Source organism: Ischnura elegans, chromosome X (assembly GCF_921293095.1).
Source record: "Ischnura elegans chromosome X, ioIscEleg1.1, whole genome shotgun sequence".
Classification (NCBI taxonomy): domain Eukaryota; kingdom Metazoa; phylum Arthropoda; class Insecta; order Odonata; family Coenagrionidae; genus Ischnura; species Ischnura elegans.
Window position 1 is genome coordinate 1,923,142 of NC_060259.1, and position 25,716 is coordinate 1,948,857.

The 25,716-nt window shown below is 37.7% G+C and overlaps 1 protein-coding gene and 1 long non-coding RNA gene across 2 annotated transcripts in view; one reads left to right on the forward strand and one right to left on the reverse strand.

Moving 5' to 3' along the window:
- LOC124171939 (espin) overlaps window positions 1-25,716 on the reverse strand; it is a 445,604-nt gene that overhangs the window by 327,229 nt on the left and 92,659 nt on the right. The window lies entirely within an intron of this gene.
- Window positions 4,650-5,452, forward strand: LOC124171941. Its single transcript, XR_006868019.1, has 3 exons — window positions 4,650-4,843; window positions 4,994-5,128; window positions 5,221-5,452. It is a non-coding gene; the product is annotated as an uncharacterized LOC124171941 (long non-coding RNA).

Genomic DNA, 25,716 nt, shown 5'->3' on the forward strand with positions numbered 1-25,716 from the left:
TTTTAATGCTTTTTAGTGCTTGTGAATGAGGCTGATTTATTTAATTAACAACTTAGTGTAAGAAGAGTCCGTTATAATTAAATTAATACATTTTATTATCTATATTCAACCACTGTAAATTATTTCCTTAGTTTTAAAAAGGCTACTGAACTCACCTGTATCAATATACTTGTCGAATTTTCTAGATCGGATGTGTTGCTCAATGGAAAAAAGGACGAGATACACCTGCTTGAAATCCAAATGCTAAAGAGGGCCAATAGGTCTTCATTGAGGAAAAAAGTCGGGAATTATTTTATCAAGAGCAATATTTTCCAAATAATCTCTATGTAACGACTGTCTAATACGTCTACATGTGCATATTTAAATACAATTTGGCTACCGGGGATACACTCGATAAAAGGAATGTTAACTCTTTCTAATATATTTATGTGGATTAAATGTAATGGATTGCTATTTTACAGGATCATAGTGCGTTATTAATGCACATGAAGTGCTCAATCAAGTATATGGCGACGAATATTTATTTCAAACCCTCGTGAGAATTTCCTTTCTAGTCCTATGGGTGGCAAACGTGTCCACTTCCTCATTTCACCTTCAAAGGTCCATCCAAAGGGCGCTCTGCTCTGCTTTCAATGTACGCGTCGATAAAAACTCCCGACTGTTTTTGCTGTCGCTGTTTTCTCCACCGTTCATCCTCTTCCATTCTAGGCAAGCCACCGAGTCGATCTCATGAATGCAATTACAACTCATCTTGGTTTTCGAGAAATTTTCCTTTCACTTCGCCAGAGCCAATCAATTGAATGCTCCAACGAAGAAAATTGAAAGTACTACTAGCCCGCCAAACGATGTTGAGCCACAAAAGCCAAATTGTTCACAGAGGGGTACGATACATAGGTCACCGTTCCATGATGTAAGGTCGACTAAATAGACGGATTATTTCTAGCCTCGTGGATAGGAATTACGAGAGCACTAAAGAGTTATGTTAAAATACGAAATATTTTTCCCTTGGATGGCAATCAGGTCCAACAGGTGTAGGTAAATATTTAATATCTCTGAAAATACTCCTAAAATAATGCAAGCACGTTTTGAATCCCTTGGCCCTTTGAAGGTGACGTGAGGAAGTTGATACGTTTGCCATCCGTAGGACTTGAAGTTCTGTCGAGGATTTTGAAATGGTCTAGCAAGTTAAGATGATGAAAAGTGCCCCCAGATATTTTGAAAAAAAAAATGGCCAGATTTTTCTCAAACCCCATCTTTAGGATATCCTCCACCTCTTTCAGCGATTTCTTTTCATATTTCTTGATTGAAGTTTTCGCGGCTCATGGTGATTAAAAATAAGTGACATACGGGTGTATGCAGCGTGTCACTTATTTTTAATCTTTTTATATTGTTATACGCTTCTAAAACGACGGCCCTTTAAGATTCTCTTTCTTTTTGGAAATAACCCTGTTAGTCATTGTCCCTTCGCGTTCCTCAACTCGGAAATGAGATGCCCTTTTACTCGCCTCCATGTGTCATAGGGCAGCTGCCTGGTTCCTTAGGAACACGATAATTACACATTTCTCCAGCTTCAATGCCACCAATGCTCCTTCCTAATGTGGTGTCTCTGGGACCCTTTCTGTCTCCGCGAATACGAGGTGTCAAAGGACGTCATCCTTCGACAGACCCACTTATTTCTTCTGAGTTGAACTAACCTTTTCAATTACACGCATTTATACTGTTCTATGCAGCGCTACATTCATGTAAAACCAGCCCATCATTAAGCGTTTTATCCTAATAAATTCTCTTTCTCGGTGCCGCACGCGACTCGTCTTTTGTGTTTAACAGGCACCAATTGAGAAAGTAAGCATCAGAGAAATCTTATTGTTGGCATCAACAATGATGAAGTGTTATCGCTCCTTCGAAAACTGTTCCCCGAATATTATAAAAGTCATAATCTCGCAGTAATTCGGAAATTGGATCAAACTCTGGCGATCAAGTCATGGGTAATTAATTAGAGCAGATATGAAAAAAATCATTTGCGTCAGACGTTGCATTCTCAAAGCTTGAAGAAATTAACAGTCTGGTTATGAACATTAATTACGGTTATTCATAGCGCGATAGATATTTTTTGTTAATAGATATTCTTAATTAATAATACAACTAACTGATCAACAATCGCTTCTCCCAACAATCAAATCAAATATCCTCGTGGAATACATAGATGCAAATGGCGCAAAGCAGTTATTCGTATTTTTGACCATGTTTCAACAATTTTTAAATCTGAAAAAATTAGGATTATACTTCGATGTAGGGGCAACAACATATATTTTTGGCGTGTCTACTGTTTCCTAAAAAATTTTAATTTAATTTTGAACTTTTCAAATTTGCATAAAAAAATCATGATGGTAGAACATTATAGCATATGCATTTTAAAATCAACAAAACTATTTGTAACAATAAAAACTGGAGATATGATTAAAAAATGAAAAATCGTGATTCAATTTTTTTGGGGTAAATTTCAATCGTTGTGGCCTGAAACTTTGGGGAAACACAAAATTTGTTTTGCCCTTCAAGTGTATATTTATTATTTTTCAAAATATCTGGGGGCACTTTCCACCATCTTAACCAGCTAGGCCCTTTACTTTTAATTTTTTATCGGAAAAAGAGGCTACTTTATGACTCAAGATGAACATATAATTAAATGCATTAAGACTAGCAATGAGGTTTATTCAAATTGGGTCACTATGCCACGGAAAGGTGTGCCCTGGCCGATGCATTTAATTAAAATTTACTTCCTGAAGACCAGAACACGTAAATGCGATGGTGTCAATCACAAAATTTTCTCCGCATATTTACAAAAGTCGTACAAGGTGTGTTCAGAAAATAACGGGAGGTAAATTTTCACATTTCTCGCGAGTTTGGAGAGCCCGATCGTGAATTTTTTATGTTGCTATGCTTTATCTTAATTTTTTTTGTTGCTATGCATGCCCCCAAAGTATGAAAAAATTTTCGGCCCTATTCATGGTTTACTTTTTGTGTGGCAGCCGCTGAGATTGGACCTGTTATTCTAAGCTCGGCGATTTTCGGCTCCTACTTCATTGCATCATCGTAAGTTTTTGGCCGTATACAGTACCACGAACATTACAAAAGAGGATCCTCAAGTCGACCTCTAAATATGTTGTCAACCAACGCTCAATAAGTCTCAAAAGTTGCCACTCGCGTCGCTGACGGACAAATTGATCCCAGTTGAACGGGTAAATAAGGTATAACTAGGTGAATTAACCGAAATGTATGCACATGATGATGTGCTCTACCAAATTCATAACTCTCGAATGCTGTTCCTCGCAATGTCAAACATTATGCTTCCAAATATTAGATAAAAGTGGATCGCATTGCAATCATCGCCGCACCGCGGAAATTTTTGAAAACCGATTAAAATGCGACCGAAGTGGCAACAGACGTCAGCCTTCTATGGGATTGAATTGGACCCCCTTCTATGCAGTCCCCTAGTACAGCACTGGAACAATACAATAGTCTCCACATTCGCCACACATGGCTCCGAGTGATTTTTTCCTGTTTCTAAAATATCGAGAATCTGGAAGATCCGTCGTTTTACAAGCGTAAAACAATGTAAAAAGAAATCGCTGAAAGAGTTCAAGGCTATCCTTAAGATTCAGTTTGAGGAAAAGCCGGTCAAAAATTGCTATAGTCTTAACCCTCCCTACCTACCTGGGGTCTTTTTTGACCCCAGCTCATAGAAAAATGTGAATAACTTTATAACTTTTACAGTTTAATTCATATTATTTTAGGAATGCTCCTATAAAACAAGTTTACATCAATTCCATTTTTCATTTTCAAAGCATTTGCATCAAGAATCCTAAAAAAAAATAATTTCTGGGTTGGGGTCAATTCTGACCCCAGGTAGGGCATGTGGAACTAAAATCTCCCCGATCGTGATTCAACACCTGGAGGTGAATTATCATCGTCTTTCATAAATAATTGAACAAATGTTTGCTTTTTTGATGACTCTGTCATGTAAGGAATAAATATTAGCATTTTAATCATAAAATGAGTAACATATTGAATGTTAAAATTATTAGAAGGGAAGAACATCGTAGAAGATCGCCATGGATTTTTTGGATGTATTTCCTTCGCATGTGATACCGAATTTGATATAATGGTAATATACACCGTCGTATTGAAAAAGCTTTATTACCACTTAGGGAAATGAATAGAGGATTAGCTAACCAAAAGCAAAATCTATTCCATACCAGCAGTGTCAAATGATTGAACTTGGAGACTAACTCATAAGCAGTCAATCATGTTCACCTCACCCCATCTCATAAAAACAGCTGAATAATACCAAGTGATTGCTAGCAAACTACGTTTTCAGCTTGCTCTGCAGCTTCCAACCCAAATATTATCAGCGCAGAGCTAATTCTTCGCCATCAGGGTGTTTTCTTTGTAATCAGCTAGGCCTAGTCAATGTTTTCTCCGGGCGTCGTAATATTCGTCCACTGAAATAAGCTCAGCTGATACAGAGAGATAACTTGTGGTCGCTCCTCTGATGATTGTAGAAGCCCTCATTGCTCTGCAACTTTGAATCTAACTGTTATCTTCGCAGAGCTGATTCTTCATCAACAGTGTGCTTTCTTTGTCACCAGCAATCTCTCTCAATTGTTCTCTCCACTCGTATCTTGACTTACTTACAATTAGTAGTAGTATTCGGCCTCTGATATGAGCTCGGCATATACAGTGAGAATCGTCACTTGTGGTCACGCCTCCGTCGACTGCAGAAGTCATAGCTAACCTTTGTATCCGGCTCAAGAGTATCTCCCACATTCGAATTATTAGCGGACCGGTAAGTGTTTCTTTGTAAACCATAGTACTACCTACCAACTACTTCATTACTAATTTTATTTCCTTTACGGGAAATTGTTCTGATTCATATATTTACTAGGTTATATGAAGTTTTTGAAGCCTCTCGTAGTTCCACTTTCCTTTTTTTCAGCTCCCGTGAGGAAATAATCACAATATTTTTGTGAGGGTTTTGAAGGAATCGATGTGTTTTAAATATTGCATCTAGTGGATTTAAGAGCAAAGCAAAAAAAATCACTTTGTCAACGGCATATGCATTTGTTGAATGGTTAGTGTTGTTTTATTTGTCAAGTGCGATGTAATTGCAACTCCTACTTATTAGGGTGTATTCTTATGCATATCTCCTCTTGTCGAATGTAGGATTAGGTTATACAGGAATAATTCCTAATTATGGCAGCCTATAGAGTCAAATTTGCTCCTGGATACAGCGAGAACGAAGCTCTTACCGATTTATTTGGCTCAGATGAAGAAGACATTCCAAATGAGAGTGATGGAAGTGAAGCAGAGGAAGACAACATGGAGGTGGAAATAGAAGACCAAGAGGAGGATGAGGAAATACAAGATGAATATGTCAAAGACGATTCACGGTTCATGGTGAGTAAATATGAAAAAATAAAATGGGATACTGTGGAGCCAAAGACGCCTGGAAAAATACTCTCCAGGAATATTATCAGGCAGGACGCAGGTTTCCCAGGACATATTCAGTGTGTGGAAAAATCTGAATTTTTTCGATGCTTTATAACTGATTTAATGGTTAAAAATATTTGTCAATACACTAATCAACGGGCAAATCAAATCAAGGATAGGAAAAGCTTACGCAAATGGAAGAACCTCGATTCCATTGAGTTTTTAGCTTTTCTTGGCCTGTGTATCACATACGGTGTTCAGAAAGGGCGAGGAAAACCTTTGAACGAATTTTGGTCAGATGAATTTGGATTTCCAATTTTTAAAGCAACTATGTCAAGAAGTCGCTTTGAAAATATTCTAAGCTGTTTAAGATTTGATAATAAAGAAACTCGGGAAGCACGCAAAAGGGAAACAAAAAACAAGGCAGAAGCTGTGTCAGAAATGATGAACTTATTTTCTAGTGCATGTAAAAGTTCATTCATTCCGGGTCCGAATATCACTGTTGATGAACATTTATGTACTTTTAGAGGAAGGTGTGCTTTTAAAGTATATATTCCCTCGAAACCAGGAAAATACGGCATTAAAATTTGGATGGCTGTGGATTGCGAAAATATGTACATTGTAAATTTGCAAATCTACGCAGGTAAACATGGAGATATGCGTGAAATACAGCAAGGGAAGCGGGTAGTAATGGATCTGGTGAGTCACTTGAGTGGGTCTGGTCGAAACATCACCACAGATAATTTTTTTACAAGTTTTGATCTTGGGCAAGATTTATTAAAATTATCCCTAACACTCGTGGGTACAATGCGAAAAAATCGCAGGGAATTGCCACCAATAATGCTCCCATCAAAAAACAGGGAGATTAATTCCTCAAATTTTGCATTTTCCCATAACACACTTTTGACTTCTTATGTCCCCAGCAAAGGAAAATCAGTGGTATTATTGTCTACTCAACATAAGGCATTTGAAATATGTTCCTCTGAAAAGAAAAAACCAGAAGTAATTCTCTATTACAACTCAACAAAATTTGGTGTGAATACTGTGAATTCCAATTCTTAGATACTTAGAATTCCAATAGAGATGAGGAAGAGGTTTATGAAATGTTTTGTGTGGAGTGTAGTGTTGTACGGATGTGAATCATGGACTGTTAAAATAAAGGAGGAGAGATATTTAGAAAGTTTTGAAATGTGGGTATGGAGACGAATGTTGAAAGTGAAGTGGACTGACAGAGTGAAGAATGAGGAAGTTCTAAGAAGAATAGGCGAGGAAAGAAAATTAATACATATGATTCATAAGAGGAAGGCAAGTTGGTTAGGGCATATATTAAGAAGGAATTGTTTGGAACGGAGAATAATAGAAGGGAAGATAGAAGGAAAGAGAGGAAGAGGAAGAAGGAGGATGGGAATGTTGGATGATATAAGAAGAGGAAGAAAATACAAAGACCTAAAGGAGGATGCTCAGGATAGAGAAAGATGGAGAGAAGTCCAGTGGAAACCTGTCTAAGGATAGTAATCACTGATGATGATGACTGTGGATCAAATGGCTCGACAGTATTCTGTAAAAAGAGGGACTAGACGATGGCCATTGACTATCTTCTTTGATATCGTGGACCTTGCAGGTATAAATGCATATCAAATGTATTTGAGAAAATACCCCTCTTTCCGCGGAAAAAATTCTAGGCGGCGGTTCCTTTTAGAATTAGCAAAAGAATTGATAACGCCTGAAATTCATCGTCGAATAGGAAAAACCGGTTGCCAAACAAAAAGAATTCAGACTGCCATAAAAAATGCTGGGATTGGCAACATTCTGCCAGAAAATGAAATCGAAATTATGTCCAAAAATAAGCGTGGTAGATGTTGCATATGCCCACGTAAGAGTGACAAAAAAACCAGTACTCATTGTAATATTTGCAATAGATATGTGTGTAGTAATCATGTTCAAAAGAGAAGCATCTGTATGCAATGTGACAGTAATGGTAGTGGAGATGAAGATTCAGATTAAAATTTGCCACAAATATTTTGAGTCATCAGAATTTGTTAAAATATTTTATTTTTATTACAATTTCTTTGTAAATTGTAATAACAAAGTTTTAAAATTACAGTGCAAATGTTAACTTTTAAAAATATGCATTCAGATAATCAAACTATGTACTTAAATATGTAGTTCTATTGTGTCCTCATTCAATTCTAAAAATTGTAATATTTTTAATTTTTTGTAAATTATCCAATGTATATATTGGAGTGGGATTTTTCTGTTAATTGACCTGTTATGTGTTCAAATAAAATACTCATTAATATAAGTCATTGGAGTATTATTTTTCATTAAAAAAAATAATATCCACGATGGGGTCAAAAAAGACCCCAAGTAGGTAGGACGTAATTTTTTTAGTAACAGGTGGCGAGGGTTAAGCATAGATTAATTGATGAATTTTTTACAATTTGTATATTTTAAAGATTTTAAGACACTTATTTAGGATGATTCAGCCAAAAATATCGTTTAGTAGGCCAATAACAATAGAGTATTTGCGCCCGGGAGGATTACGATTGTAATGCAGTTGATTAGATTAAGTGTATCATAAATACCATTGCCTACTTTCGATTAACAGCAGTAATTGTTGCTTAATTTGTGTAAAAACTCATATTTAATATACCATGCTGATTATGTTGGACTATACCTACATGCCACGGAACGAAGTTTTAATATTTCACTGGAGGTTTTTGTTGAGTAGCCTCATTCATCATAAGTAGCAATCGACGGGAAACCTTATCAGATATTAGGTCAAAGTGAATAAAATAATAGTGTTTGCAGCACTAATTCGTCAAAAGTTTTTAAGCACTACTGGAAGGCTAACTAAAGTAAAAGTGCCAGGTCAGGGGCGCAGCTAGGAATAAAGGCTAGGGGGGGTTTCAGGCGCAACTAATACTGAGGGCCTGGGGGGAGTGACATACCCGCCAGGGTAAGCGGGAGGCGCGGGGGCCCTCCGCCAGAAAAAATAAAGATAAATGGATCAAAATGGTGAGTTTTACGGCATTCTGAGAGATATTTTATTAATAATTACACTATTCGATAAGTAAAATTAATCCAATTAAGTAAAATAGATTAAACTTAAAAATTTCATTGAGCTCTGGCGGGGGGTTTATTCCCCAAAACTCCCCTCGCTGAGCCTCTGTGCCAGGTAACTATCGATATTAGTACCATTATTTCAAATGACGATCTTAATTTAAATGATACGTAATAATGAGTTTTTTCACATCGAATTTTGAAAATATTTGCACCGCTGTGTTTGGCATTAAATTACAATCATTTTGAATACCCAAATTATAACTTTTTAATGAAAATTAATTTTCCGGTTTTTCCCTTTTTTAATAATTAGTATTGGTACTGTTACTTACACTTGTTAGTGACTTCGTTTTCACGAATAAAGTCGTAATATTACAATGATCATCACTGTTTAAGTGCCCCTATTAACTATATTAACTATTAATTAATATCGACATAAATCTGCAAAAAAAATGCAAAAGCGAGAACCAAAGAGCTAGAAATACTAGTAGGTAGTTTAAGGTAGGAAAGTCGAGAGAGAGATTTTTCTTCAGTGTAACCGAGAAATGAATGAATTAAAAGATATATATGATACACACGTTGAACCTAGTCCAAAAGCCATTCCATGGCTTCTTTCTACACTCAGTCCACGCTGTAGAGGAGCTCACCCTAATGAACAAGGTATGCCTGAAAACACATAGAAAAATATGACATCATAGCTCTGAGAATATGGCTGCCTGGTATTTCAGCGCATCATTAGTTTTTTATTGTAATTAATGATGATTGTATTTTTATTGAAATAAAAGCTGTTTTGCAACCTTCATTTATGTATCAATATCGTATATTATTGTATTTTATTGTCGTTTTACTCTCATTTTTTCATTCATAGCCCTGAGGAAGGTTTTAAAATAAACTAAAACGTTGGCAAAAAGCTTTTTGCATTATATGACCTACAGTATACTCCAGGAATTTTCGATCATCATTAATTTTGCAAATTTTAATAGTTAATATAGCAGTTTAAAAGTACCTCACTATTCTCAGACTCGGAATTGAGCCTAATTTAGGTTTGAATTTTTTAGAGGCAACTTCGCAAAAACGTACAAACACTCTAATAAAAATAAAGGAAATTAATGCGGGAAGCATAGTTGCCAGGGACAAGTTGAAATTTTGATACCGGAATATCTGGGGAAAGATAGAATTTCTTCTCTTGTTAGCAACGTTAAAACTATAAAATGGCAGCGCGTAAGGTGATGATGATAATGATGATAATTAAATTGGTATTAGGCCTTTAAACTTGAAATTTTTGTCATTGAAACGGATAAATATATAAAATAGCATTAACAAATATTTAAATTGTTAATTACACAAAAAAGGAGGCGTTCTCCGCTTTAATTCCGCGTCTGAGTCAGAAGATGAACACTCCTCATATTCCCAATTATTTTATTCTGGCACTATAAGATTTGTCATCTCCTCCGGTGTTTTTTTTACCTCAAGGTTAAACCCCGCGAGAACAAGAAAAAAAATCTGTTGTTAGCAGGAGCTTATTGAAAAGGTCATGTGTTGTGGCAATCGTAGACACTTTTCTGGTGTGTTTTTCACAATATCTTATGCATTAAAACTTTGTGAATATTTCGTGGCATGTGATGCCATGGATAAAGGTTTACGTACAGTTTAGCTGTTTTAGGCATAAAACTGAGAGAACCTTACCATTAACTTGAGTTCCAGTGGATACAGCTCTAAACATTACTGAGAAGCGGGTAATTTAGGTATTCCGGAATTCATTGAAAAGGATTTAAACTCTAATAGGATTATCGATTAATAATTGCTTACCAACTATAAGATATTTATAGGATATTTTAACACAATGACAGAATAATCTATTGGCAATTTCATCCGAATTTGATTTAACTTCGGAAATCTACTCTGGACCACTCATCCCATTGAAAACATTAATGAAAAACACTTTTCGAATGAAGACCGTAAGCAAAGTTTTTAATTTCTCGTCTCCATAAAAATCTTTGTTGCGTAAAAACTCTAATGCAACGAAGCTACAACAAAATACTTCCGTCAATTTTCTCAAAAATAGGAAAAAATAAGATAATTTTATCATAACTTGACTGACGTCTCCTGCTCTAAAAATTAACTTAGAAATGAAATAAGTTCATAAACGTGTTCACTGTTCTATAGCTAGAAAACATATTCGTTTATTCCAAAATTGAAAGTGAAAAAAACTCATTTTTGGCCAGCTCATTTCGGTATCAACTTCCCCGTATTCTCAGAGATGTTGGTTAGAGTGTGTGCGATCAGGTTGGTTGCTGCTTGTCCGGAGAAAGCCATTAGCATCACTTGCTTCGATTCCTCCGCCCTTTGATCCGCAGACACGCATTCCGCTATCGGAAAAGTATTTACATACGGAGTTTTTTTAGCACAATTCCCAAAGGGAACGCACTCCACTTCCAAATGGACCGCTCTCCGCTGTGCATATTCCACTGGAATTTCTAAGGAAGTCTGACCGAAAGAAATATCACACTTCACAGCTTAGACCAGGGGTCTCCAAAATACGGCCCGCGGGCTGGATCCGGCCCGCGCACTCGTTTCAAGTAGCGCGCGATTCTCGCTCGTTTAACTCTTTGAGACGCCGCAAGGAGCATTGCAGCGCTGTATTGCACGTCAAAGTCGCCTTCAACTGCTCGTGAATAAGAAATTCGCCACCGGATACTTCAGTAGACGTTGGTGTCGAATACTTCAGCCATCGGCAAATTTTCTATCCGGCCCGCGGCACAGTGGGCGGAAATCGGAAAAAGCCGGACAAAATTACAAAATGGCTTTTTTTGAGTTATAAACTTGAAACTTCGCAGGTATACTCAAAAATGATTGACATTTATTGATATGTACTTCATTTGACATAGGTCCTACCCGTTACTGAGATACAGAGGCTCAAACGTGAGCAAATTTCCATAAAAACGCCCGTCTTCAATTTTCTCTGAAAATCTTCCAAAGTAAGTGAATGGTGAAGTTACGGGTGGATTCTTGCCGAATAAAAAACCACATAATCTGTTAGCATGGTGTTTTTTCTTTAATTTTCCGTAATCTTAAAGAATACAGCCCATAAATTCTTACCGTGCAGTAAAAAAAATGGCGGATACTGTTTTTCGACGAAGTTTTACATTTAGGTAGAATTTCAAATAGGTTTTCGGCAAGGTCGTGCAGAGTAACTTATATGAGAGCATTGTTTGAAGATTTCTTGAGGTCTTTATGCAGTTTTCTTTGAAATAAGTTTGCGTCGCCGGAAATTACATTGATTTTTCGATCGCGCGGCAGGGTTCTTCTCCGCGCGTCGGGAGTTGGATTAGCCGCGCCGCGGTAAGGTTATTGAAGCTGTATGGGTTTTAACGCTCAACATTCACCGTTTTTATGTTTTGCTTCAAGACACCGATTCTCAAATGGTCTATGGTGAAGACAGTGGAGGTTTTTCATGCGATGTACTTGCACGTTTCATCGAAGTTCATTTCGTTATCTTTGGATACGATCGAAGACCATACTTCTATTAAAAGCGTTCAAACCTCGACAAAGTGAGTTGTTTTCCTGGGACTCATACAAAAAGACCTACCAGAAAGATACCAGCTGAGACCCTTATACCTTCTTCAATCACCGATCCCTGACCCTCAGGATTCTAATTTCGAAAACGATCGTTTTATAACACCCTGGAGCGGAGCCCTTGGCCGTCTTAACGGAGGTATTTCCATGGGAACTTCTAGCTTTATTAAAATGTGCATCATACCCTCAGTTCTACTTTGACATACAGATTACCATGTCTTTACACGTTTACCATACGTTCCTCCCCGTGTACGCATTAGGGCATTGGATTAGGATAGGTTCGACAAATTTATTATTTCTAAATTTTACATAGGCTCCATCCGCCATTCCATTGAAAATGCCACCTCACATTATTACATGACTTGATATCTACAAAATAATTTTGGGATTGGTAAAAAAATCATTCACTCGGTAAAAAATATTTGCTCCATTATTTATCGCGGAGGCTGAATTTAAGACAAGGCCCTGATGCTCTGAAATTTCTCAATGACTTCCTGACAAAACGCATTCTATGGCCATACCTTAAGAAATGGGTAGAGAGTTCTCGATATAATGAATGATTTTTGTGTCGATACGAAAGTTGGCTCGCTGACTATAACATTTCCAGAATTTGTCATGCATCACTTTCCCGATACTTCAACGACAGCCGGTTGAGTATTGTATTTTTGTAAAAATCTATTCCTCTCAAATGGATTGACTAAATAAAATTCCCCCTGTAGCTTCATGCTACAAAATTCATATTATATTTGCCAGGCATTCCAGGGCGGCCAAAAAGATGTCGCACCTAATGTGTTAGATCACGCAGAAGAAAATTCAAACTTTAAAAACTACTGCTACTACTGCTGAGCTTGCTCTCGCGGCATCTGTGAGTTTGAGAGAGAGGGGAGACACTGCAGCAGCTCACCTAATTGCAGAAATAACAACTACGACCCCTACTCGGGCTAAGAGAGTTCTTTCAAAGTGGAGGACGAGTGAAAAGGTCCACCCTGAGATGACAGTGGAAGAGGCACTGTCATTGATGATTGCCTCTGATTTGACCAAGTGTCAACATCGGTCTTTTCGTAGGACAGCTCTGAGCCATGGACACGAATTGTATCCCAGTTATGATAGAATAGCGATAGCAAAAAAGGCAGCTTATAACGAAGGAATTAAAATAACTGAGACCATGTGCGAAGTAAATCTTCAAGCACCACTGAACCACACCATATTGGGAACAATAGCCTGCTTAGCCACCACTTCCACCTCTCAAGAATTAAAATGTGTGGTGAACTACAGATTAATCTCTAAGTACGGTTTTGATGGAAGTTCGGGCCACTCTCAATATAAGCAAATGTGGCAACAAGTGGATGCTTCAGATAAATTCCTAGTCATGAGTTCCCTTGTATCTCTTAGTTTGATTAAAAAGCAGCAGGTAACAAATGCGCTACAGGTAACGACTGAAGTCTCCACTTTCTCTTGGTTAATTACATTTATCTCTAAACTTTTGATAAAGAATTTAAATTGCATCGGAGGCACTTCTCACATATAGGCTCTACAATTTTAGATGACACTATCTGGGAAAATCCACTGCCGACGTCGACACGATTTTGTCATCCCATCCGCTTTAGGTGAAAAAAAGAGACAAAAGAAGTTACAAAATCAGAAAGACATTACCTATATCGAAAGGCAGGTGGATGGCCTTAATGATTTCAACTCTGGATTTTACACGATCAAGCTCTGTTTACTACTGACCATGATCAACGGAAAAGTAATGCTTACATTGCTTACCTTATTTTCCTAATTTTTTCTTAATCTTAAAACCCATATAATTTATTATCCTACAGGGAAGTATAGTCATTTCGAAATTAAGAAAAACGATAGTTTTTAGTTTGCAACACACTGAAGGACAGCTGAATCATGGGGTTCTAAATCTGTGGTGCAATAGCGTCGGGTATGAATAACTTAGGGGATGTAAAATATCGTTCACCTGATATCGATAAATATTCTGTTGGTTTGTGTACGCTGCACTGCCACATATGATTTTCTGAATGCATATTGGATATATGGTATCGATTGGAATTTAAACAGTGGCATTTGATAATTTAAATTTTAATTTATTTTAGTTAGGAAAGGAATGCTAAGAAAATTTTCAGCTAAAATTGATAATATTAATTAAAATAACTATTTTGAAAAAGATGTTGGGGGATTTATTCAAAAACGTACCTACGGGCAAGTGGAAGTTTGAAATTTCTACGTTCCACAAGCAATTTTTTTACTGCACGGTAAGAATTTTTGGGCTGTATTCTTTAAGATTACGGAAAATTAAAGAAAAAACACCATGCTAACAGATTATGTGGTTTTTTATTCGGCAAGAATCCACCCATAACTTCACCATTCACTTACTTTGGAAGATTTTCAGAGAAAATTGAAGACGGGCGTTTTTATGGAAATTTGCTCACGTTTGAGCCTCTGTATCTCAGTAACGGGTAGGACCTATGTCAAATGAAGTACATATCAATAAATTTCAATCATTTTTGAGTATACCTGCGAAGTTTCAAGTTTATAACTCAAAAAAAGCCATTCTGTAATTTTGTCCGGCTTTTTCCGATTTCCGCCCACTGTGCGCGGGGCGATTCGGAAGTGGAATGTGGCCCTCGTGGTCTAGTAAATTTGAGACCGCTGGCTTAGACTATTCCTAGAGGACCTCAAAAAGCAAATAAACTACGCAATTCAATTCCATTAAAACTATTATTCCCAATTGCTGAGTCCAATGAAAGACCTAGTCAGCGCAAATTGTGAAGCGCAAAGCATCCTTCAGCCTTATTTACAGTATCAATAGTAAACCTGGCATCAGTGCTCATTCATGAGGCCGAATCACACGATCACTTTTTCTATCCCTTCCGAGGGACCGCTCCATGGATATCTCCAATGATGGTAGAAAAATAACCGTTTCACACGATAATTTTCCGCGATATCTCCAAGGATGGAAATCTAATCCCTTTTATCATCAGTGGGCAGGTCCTTTTTCCGTCGCTGAAACCATCGCTGGCACCGTCCCTCAGTCAATCAGAATGCACGGCCGCTAACTGCGATTAAGACGTCACGCTGGGCTTTGAATTGAATGACAGTGGTAAATGCAGAAAGTGACGGGATGAGCGATGGAAAAAGGGATGGTGGGAATGACCGAGTGATTCAGGAAATGATGATGGGTCAATGAGTGATCACTGTTACGGTCCCGGAAAAACTATCGCTGTCATTTTGAGGGACAGAAAAAAATTATGGTGTGATACAGGCTTAAGACGCGAGCAAGGAAATGTGGCTGAACAAATGGTCGAAGAGGGTTGAATGGCAATTGCCTATCGGGAAGACATGGCCACGCTTCAACGAGCGGATATTTTCGACATGGTCGCCTGTCGTCTCGATGACCATTCGTCTAGATCCATCTCGTCGTCTCGGTTGACGATACAATGGACGCGACGCCATTCGACCGAGGATACAATGAGGAGACGCCGAGCAGCAGAAAAAAAGGATTCACGACTTGACGACGATTTGATCACTACCCAGCCGCTGCACTCTTCCCACAAACAACGTACTTCTTCTTCTCCTTGTAATCCCGTCCAAACACTCTCTGAGCACTCTTTCAGATGAAGGGCCGCCAAAGATCCTCATTACTCCCAAAACGCAAATTCGAAAGTTCATCAAGGCTCCCTTTTTGCAAAAAAAAAATTAATTCATATTGAGAAACTGTAAAAAATGATATATTTTCGCTGTCATTTCGTCTGTAGCTTAAATTTTTAAATGGTAATGAAGATGTCTCGAAATGAAAAATCTATATCCAAAGAAATCGTGGAAAACCCCATTTCGCATGGTATATTAGAAAAAATAACTATGCTTGTATTCGAATACGTATTCAAATGGAGAACTCTTACTATGATCATGGTAATTAAAGAATTCGACACGAGTATAAGGAATACATTACAATGAGTATGTTTTAATTTATAATTCATAATTTGATGATTTGTTGATAAGTATTTACATGCCAGCAAAACACACCCGTTGATGCTACTCTAGGTAAATAAATTAAGATCGGCGTCACGGAAAGAAATACTACCGAATGAATTTTGCAGCGCTGCAGCTGTTTCCCAGCCCACGCGGCCACCTCCATTTGCACACTCCATTGGGGGAAATTTCTACGCATGTTGTGCTTCCATAACTACTTCTAATTCATTAAATGTATTATCAATTAAAGGGACTTCCATTAGTACTTACTTACGTGCAGTCACTTTCAAATGTCGGTCCCCACGGCCAGCGCGAGCAACTACGTTCTCAACTGAGCTCAAACTTCGGGTATTGTATATGCTTTCTGTGCCTTGAAAGGGTCAGTTTGACTCACTATCTCACCGTCCGCGTAAAGGTCTGGTTTCGCTGGGGCGTCCCGCGGCTGCGTCCGACTGCCGCGTTCGGTCGTCGCGGTTGGACGCTTAGGCAGGGTGGTTTCTTTCGGGCGTCCCGGTCGCAAGACGGCTGCGGCCCGACAACATTGTTTTGAGCAGAAAATGCATTTCAGTTGCTGCTTTCCTCGCAAATGGTTGGCTTGAAGCATGGTGGAAATGGACGACGATTCTCTCCTGATACATTGAGCCTTCGCAATTAACTTTGAGGATAATTTTTTTCATTTTTAAAGCCGAGATTTTCACGAAATGGTCAACTTCATCGTCTTCTTATGTCTTTAATCATTTCCAATCTCTTTCTTGCTTTCTCTTCAAAATATTCAGCCATCCTTGAAGTAATACTTAGCTGCCTTTGAAGTCTTCCTTAATTTCGTACACTTCTGTGCATAATCGGAGTCTGGGGTTAGCGCTCTTGAATCGTCTGAATTTTGTTTCTTCTTACCAATTTTTCTAGCAATAATGGTTCAGAGGTTCTTTGGCTTAACAGCTCAATGTCGATGCCATTTTGACGTTTTACGGAAGCAGCAGAGACTGTCCCGAGCTTTTGCTTTCGCTCGTATTTTAAGTAATGTCTCTTACATTCTTCTACCTTTTTACAGTCATCCCCTTTATAATAAAAGAAAAAATATCAATTAGTCAACTAATAAAGGAACAATCTTTTTCAAGTGTCTAGCTACAGGAGAAACCTTTCGGTCACTGAGCTTTGCTTTTCGTATTTCATACAGTTATTAAAGTGTGATACTTAAAGAAACACTAAAAGCATTGTGCAGCCGTTAATACCTTTGTATACTTATCATAAGACTTTGAAGAAGAATGCTTTGGACTTTTGGGAGAGATGGAACTTTCCAAATTGTGTGTGCCCCGTTGACGGAAAATACGTTAGAATATTCTGCCCAAAAGCCAGCGGATCTTTGTTCTTTAACTTCAAGGAATACTTTTCTATTGTGTTACTAGCCATGGTTGGCGCTAATTGTAATTTTGTTGCCAGAGATGTTGGATCATATGGAATATTCTATAAATTAAATTTTTCCCGCCAGATGAAAGACTAGAAACCAATCCTAGGATTGTTGACCAGTGATGATGATGATGAGATGAAAGACTTCCCGTGTGTCATAAGCTTTTACCCCATGTTATCGTTGGAGATGAAGTGTTTAGATTACAGAAACACATAATGAAGCCATATAAAAAAGTAACATATTGGGCGGAGAGAGCCAAGACTGTATTAAATAACAGGGAAACTCGTGCTCGTAGAGCAACGAAGAATGCATTTGGGCTGCTACGCCAAATGTTTCTTGTGTTTTATCAACCAGTATCGATTGCCCTTTAAATATGTGAAACAATAATAATAACAGCATGCTTTCCGCTTAATTTATTGAGGAATGGTTATTAGAGAAGCAACAGTGGCCACAATATGAGTTTGATGTAGACCCACCATCAAATATCGCCCTTCGGGAAGAACTGGGGGCTTCGCTGGATCAGAAGGTTTTGAACTAAGAGACAATTTAATGAAGTTTTTCAATGAAGTAGGAGCTTCAATTTGGCAGCAGGAACGTGTACTTATTTCGACTCATGAGCATTGACCGACCCCTTGTATGTGAATGAAGGAAGTGAATTATGTGTGTAACTTATTAATTAATATAAAAGAAAAACATTTTCTCGCTTTTTCCCTAGTTTCTATGTAATCACGGGCCAGATATTCTACTTTATAGCGAAATATTTAAAATATTTATCCTGATGGTCGTAAAGAGGTGCATATTTCCTTCCTTATTCTATCAGGCACTCGCCTCAGGCAGAAAATTTGGTAGCCATCGCTCAGCTCACGACCGAATGCACGACTGCTCGCAGCGACGTCTGCGTCTCGACTGCTTCACGAGCAGTCGGGCCGCAGACGTCGGCGGTCAGCCGTTGAACGCGACGGCCGAGCCGCGTCGAAGAAACCACTCCAATGTATGTACCGTACAACGTGTAGTACATATAATGAGTCAGTGGCGGCCGGCCGCGGCAGTCGGACGCAGCCGCGGGACGCACCAGCGAAACCAGACCTTAAGTCTTACCCAGGCATTCTTCACTATTCCTTAATTCTTCGCGATTTTCACGACTCCAGGTTTCAGAACTCAAGGCAAAGCATAAGATCTCATTGTCAGTCACGCGATTCTCACCGTGATACTATTATGAGATAGATAATCTGAATTACTCAAAAATACCGAGACGAATCTGCGTCACAATGCACATTCAAGGAATAAACGGAAATCGGAATTTACGTCTGAAAGAGAATTCTAAAAGCTGTTTACAAAATTACCTCGTAGATTATGCCGTTAACACCTTATTACCAAACACCATCAATGCATATTCTCTATTTTTAAGCATTTTAGACACACTGATAGGCTCATTCATTATTCCTAAGCATTGTTTTGGGGTACATAAGTTTTCTACGCGTCTCATCACACGAGAAATCAAAAATAGTAGTACTCGCTAAATAATTGTTCACTTCGGTATAATATTTATTCCAATCGTTACTGACATTTACCAAAGCAAATATTTAAATAATGCTGGATATATTGGTAATCAGTGGAGGTATCAGTAAGTAATTGACCCACATCTTCATAGATAACGGGGGAAATGAGCTCTACGGCCTCTATACATAGATGATTCAAAAGAAGTTCTCAAATGGCCATAAAAAATTTGACTCCACTCGTCAGAGTTGGCACCACTTATCACCAATTTGACACCATTTGACACCACTTGTCACCAAAAAACACTTCACCAGAATGCCCTCCTATGGCAGTTTACGGGAATTACTTCCACTACCACAAACACAAGCACACACCCCCGAATGGACACCATCGCAAAGCTGTCGGACCTCGCTAAGGTTACGTTGGGTTTTAACCTAGGTTACTTCGTAGAGCTGGGTGGTCTCTCCTAAGGATGCCAGGTTATTTATTACAAACTCACACTTCTCTCGTGGTTTACGGAAATGTTACTTCCCCGCCAGGGCCCACCACAGACCGTGCACACCTCAGACCCAGAAGTATTCTTTGCGGGGCCGTAGTGACCTCACTATGGTAATAGGGATTATAGCATGTCTTCCTTTGCAGAGTTTGAGGGACTCTGCTAAGGATGCCAAGTTTTCCACAATCACACTCACAAGCACTCAACACAATCACTCACACAAGCACTAGGGTACGGATTTCTGGTAAACCGCTCCAAGAGAGCGTGGTCAGGATAACACAAACACTAACACAAACGAACGAGGGTGAAAATCGAAAACGTATTTCGGCTACAAAGTAGCTCTCTTCAGCGAGCTGACGGAAAAAAGCACTTCCGACAAGTAGTCGAAAGTGGAACCTTCTTTTGAATCATCTATCCACATCTTCATGTTCAACGAAAGTTCGAATGTCCTAATAGTTATCACGAATATATTTTCGATAACCAAAAAAAGCTTCGGAAGCATTAATTAAATGATTAGTTTGCCTATTTATTGCCATTTTCAAGGCACACTTAGTGTATCTTTTATCTTGCCCCTTTCATGGAGAGGTCAAACTAAGTCTTTCCCCTTTTTCATTTCTTTTTTGCTGCTAAGACCAGTCGTAATTGGCGCCTGGTGGTATCATGCATGTCAATGTCCCCTACACTATTATATGTAAGCGGTTTTACAGCAACAATAAAACTTACCTTCACGTAATAAATACCTTCAGTCAGTCTTACGGGTGAGTAAATACTTATCATATTCCTACTATCGTAAACCGCAACAACTCTGCCACTTTTTTTTCTTTTTCAACTGCATTCTTGTAAGTTCATGTATGACAATGATTTAAAATCATTTTCAGCCATTAATCTTGGTCTCTACTTTCAAAATGTGTGAAATATTACAACCTAAGTAAAAGTTTATATGTTAAAATAATTGAAAATATAGTTGGCAGAGATTCTCTGGAACTGGGGCAACTTTACCAACGGAGTTATATCCAGCGGAAACCTCAATAAAACAATGGAATAAATAATTTTAACTTGAAAAACTCTTAAATATAGAATGGTACACACAATTACTCAAAACACTGAACATAATATGCTATGGTTATTCCCCTAATTTTTCTTCTATTTACAAGTTCCTCCAATATGATTCTGGTAATCTGGTGTGAAGATGCTTGGAAGTGATCAAGAGTGATTTTTACACGGTTTCTCCTGGGGCCATATTAATTTTCCGTCTTCTTCTCTATGGCGAACCTTTGTTTGGATTACGGCGACAGGCTTGATGATAATTAAAAAATGAAGCACTTACTCTTGTAGGAGTGTCATTACGATCAGTTTTCTATGCATCCGGAATTCAAGGCTAAACTTCTTTGGGATTGAGTGGCACGATGCCACATTTCTCGAACCCTGATATGATGTTTTACTTCATTTTACTTTCTTCATACAAAGCACGGAGATTTTTGGCAAAATTGTTGGAAATAATCAATTTTCAAGACTTTTATAACTAGTAAAGTTCAACAATTTATGGTCTGTCAATATGGCTCTCCATTTAGTTTTTACAGGGTTTGAAGACTGAAACATCAAAAAGTTGTCATATATGATTGGACGATGGCGTAAAAATACAAATTGAATCAATCGTCAATCAATGGCACTGAAAGGCATTCCGCGGTCAACATAAACAAGCACATGTTCGACGATCTCTTCTTCCTTAGCCTTGCTCAATGCCGTCTGGCGCCCTGGATTCTTTGAATGGCGACACTTCACCTTACTATCAATTTTCCTATGTGGAATATTATATTTCAGGGCTGCTTTTCCACTTCTCATTATATTATTAATAACTGCAGAGACAGCAAGTGGCAGCGTAATGTCATCATAATTTCGATACATGCGGCCTCCCCACTTGGTATTAAAGCGTCTTGGAATCTGAACGGTCTATAAAACGAATATGAAAAACGTACCCTCAGGAAAAAGTGTATTAGAAATTGAGAAATAACAATATTGTCAGTTGGCAAAGTTGTCCCCTTTCCACCAAGCTTCCTGGTGGAACATTGCAAAGTTACATTATTAAACCTAAGTACTACATACATTTTACCATTTAAAGCGATTCTGAAAGTAAAAGGTATGATCTCTTGAACGATTCCAGAAATTTTTACTTAAGTTTGAGAAAATGGGCAGGGCGAGACACTTAAATAGCCTACCAAAATATTCAGATTGGTGCGACGAAAAAAAACACTAATAAATACCTGAAAAAAACTCGTAAGACTACAAGTGTGGAAAGGCTATCACTCAATATCCTTTCTGAGTGATGAAAACATAAGCCCTTTCTTGGATAATTCGGGATCTTAGTAGGGCACCAATGATTATATTTTTCAAAACCTGGCAAAGTTGTCCAACTTGGCAAAGTTGTCACGTTTGACGGTAACACAAATCTACGCTGGCCTAATATTAATTATCCGATAAAAAATATACCATGTTGGGTTCCTGATGACAATTTCTGCGCAATTAATACAAACTATATGTATTAGCTACCAAATCTACTACTTGGGATGTAGCGCTTTACGGCGCGAAAACTTAGACGATGACAAAAAAGGGACAGAAAAGGATGAAGACATCCGAGATATAAGCATATAAAGAAAAGAAAAGGTGAGATGGATGGAGAGGAAAATAAATGAAGAAGTGCTATCCTAGGAAAAGAAAAGGTGAGATGGATGGAGAGGAAAATAAATGAAGAAGTGCTATCCTAAGAAAAGAAAAGGTGAGATGGTTGGAGAGGAAAATAAATGAAGAAGTGCTATCCTAAGAAAAGAAAAGGTGAGATGGATGGAGAGGAAAATAAATGAAGAAGTGCTATCCTAAGAAAAGAGAAGGTGAGATGGATGGAGAGGAAAATAAATGAAGAAGTGCTATCCTAAGAAAAGAAAAGGTGAGATGGATGGAGAGGAAAATAAATGAAGAAGTGCTATTCTCAGAAAGGAAAAGGTGAGATGGACGGAGAGGAAAATAAATGAAGAAGTGCTATCCTAAGAAAAGAAAAGGTGAGATGGATGGAGAGGAAAATAAATGAAGAAGTGCTATCCTAAAAAAAGAAAAGGTGAGATGGACGGAGAGGAAAATAAATGAAGAAGTGCTATCCTAAGAAAAGAGAAGGTGAGATGGATGGAGAGGAAAATAAATGAAGAAGTACTATCCTAAGAAAAGAAAAGGTGAGATGGATGGAGAGGAAAATAAATGAAGAAGTGCTATCCTAAGAAAGGAAAAGGTGTGATGGATGGAAAGGAAAATAAATAAAGAAGTGCTATCCTAAGAAAAGAAAAGGTGAGATGGATGGAGAAAAAAATAAATGAAGAAGTGCTATCCTAAGAAAAGAAAAGGTGAGATGGACGGAGAGGATAATAAATGAAGAAGTGCTATCCTAAGAAAAGAAAAGGTGAGATGGATAGAGAGGAAAATAAATGAAGAAGTGCTATCCTAACAAAAGAAAAGGTGAGATGGACGGAGAGAAAAATAAATAAAGAAGTGCTATCCTAAGAAAGGAAAAGGTGAGATGGATGGAGGAGAAAATAAATGAAGAAGTGCTATCCTAAGAAAAGGAAAGGTGAGATGGATGGAGAGGAAAATAAATGAAGAAGTGCTATCCTAAGAAAAGAAAAGGTGAGATGGATGGAGAGGAAAATAAATGAAGAAGTGCTATCCTAAGAAAAGAAAAGGTGAGCTGGATGGAGAGGAAAATAATGGAAGAAGTGCTATCCTAAGAAAGGAAAAGTTGAGATGGATGGAGAGAAAAATAAATGAAGAAGTGCTATCCTAAGAAAAGAAAAGGTGAGATGGATGGAGAAGAAAATAAATGAGGAAGTGCTATCCTAAGAAAAAAAAAGATGAGATGGACGGAGAGGAAAATAAATGAAGAAGTGCTAACCTAAAAAAGAAAAGGTGAGATGGATGGACAGGAAAATAAAGGAAAAAGTGCTATCCTAAGAAAGGAAAAGGTGAGATGGATGGAAAGAAAAATAAATGAAGAAGTGCTATCCTAAGAAAGGAAAAGGTGAGATGGACGGAGAGGAAAATAAATGAAGCGGTGCTATCCTAAGAAAAGAAAAGGTGAGATGGATGGAGAGGAAAATAAATGAAGAAGTGCTATCCTAAGAACAGAAAAGGTGAGATGGATGGAGACGAAAATAAATGAAGAAGTGCTATCCTAAGAAAGAAAAAGGTGAGATGGATGGAGAGGAAAATAAATGAAGAAATGCTATCCTAAGAAAAGAAAAGATGAGATGGACGGAGAGGAAAATAAATGAAGAAGTGCTATCCTAAGAAAAGAAAATGCGAGATGGATGGAGAGAAAAATAAAGGAAGAAGTGCTATCATAAGAAAAGAAAAGGTGAGATGGACGGAGAGGAAAATAAATGAAAAAGTGCTATCCTAAGAAAAAAAAAGATGAGATGGACGGAGAGGAAAATAAATGAAGAAGTGCTAACCTAAAAAAGAAAAGGTGAGATGGATGGACAGGAAAATAAAGGAAGAAGTGCTATCCTAAGAAAGGAAAAGGTGAGATGGATGGAAAGAAAAATAAATGAAGAAGTGCTATCTTAAAAAAAGAAAAGGTGGGATGGATGGAGAGGAAAATAAATGAAGAAGTGCTATCTTAAGAAAATAAAAGGTGAGATGGATGGAAAGGAAAATAAATGAGGAAGTGCTATCCTAAGAAAAGAAAAGGTGAGATGGATGGAGAGGAAAATAAATGAAGAAGTGCTATCTTAAGAAAACAAAAGTTGAGATGGATGGAGAGGAAAATAAATGAAGAAGTGCTATCCTAAGAAAGGAAAAGGTGAGATGGACGGAGAAGAAAATAAATGAAGAAGTGCTATCCTAAGAAAAGAAAAGGTGAGATGGATGGAGAGGAAAATAATTGAAGAAGTGCTATTATAAGAAAAGAAAAGGTGAGATGGACGGAGAGGAAAATAAATGAAGAAGTGCTATCCTAAGAAAGGAAAAGGCGAGATGGATGGAGAGAAAAATAAAGGAAGAAGTGCTATCCTAAGAAAAGAATAGGTGAGATGGACGGAGAGGAAAATAAATGAAGAAGAGCTATCCTAAGAAAAGAAAAGGTGAGCTGGACGGAGAGGAAAATAAATGAAGAAGTGCTATCCTAAGAAAAGAAAAGGTGAGCTGGATGGAGAGGAAAATAATGGAAGAAGTGCTATCCTAAGAAAGGAAAAGTTGAGATGGATGGAGAGAAAAATAAATGAAGAAGTGCTATCCTAAGAAAAGAAAAGGTGAGATGGATGGAGATGAAAATAAATGAAGAAGTGCTATCCTAAGAAAAGAAAAGGTGAGATGGACGGAGAGGAAAATAAATGAAGAAGTGCTATCCTAAGAAAGGAAAAGGTGAGATGTATGGAGAGGAAAATAAATGAAGAAGTGCTACCCTAAGAAAAGAAAAGGTGAGATGGACAGAGAAGGAAAATAAATGAAGAAGTGCTATCCTAAGAAAAGAGAAGGTGAGATGGATGGAAAGGAAAATAAATGAAGAAGTGCTATTCTTAGAAAAGAAAAGGTGAGATGGACTTAGAGGAAAATAAATGAAGAAGTGCTATCCTAAGAAAGGAAAAGGTGAGATGGATGTAAAGGAAAATAAATAAAGAAGTGCTATCCTAAGAAAAGAAAAGGTGAGATGGATGGAGAGGAAAATAAATGAAGAAGTGCTATCCTAAGAAAAGAAAAGGTGAGATGGATGGAGAGGAAAATAAATGAAGAAGTGCTATCCTAAGAAAAGAAAAGGTGTGATGGATGGAGAGGAAAATAAATGAAGAAGTGCTATCCTAAGAAAGGAAATAGTGAGATTGACGCAGAGGAAAATAAATGAAGAAGTGCTATCCTAAGAAAAGAAAAGGTGAGATAGATGGAGAGGAAAATAAATGAAGAAGTGCTATCCTAAGAAAAGAAAAGGTGACATGGATGGAGAGGAAAATAAATGAAGAAGTGCTATCCTAAGAAAGGAAAAGTGAGATGGACGGAGAGGAAAATAAATGAAAAAGTGCTATCCTATGAAAAGAAAAGGTGAGATGGATGGTGAGGAAAATAAATGAAGAAGTGCTATCCTAAGAAAAGAAAAGATGACATGGATGGAGAGGAAAATAAATGAAGAAGTGCTATCCTAAGAAAGGAAAACGTGAGATGGATGTAGAGGAAAATA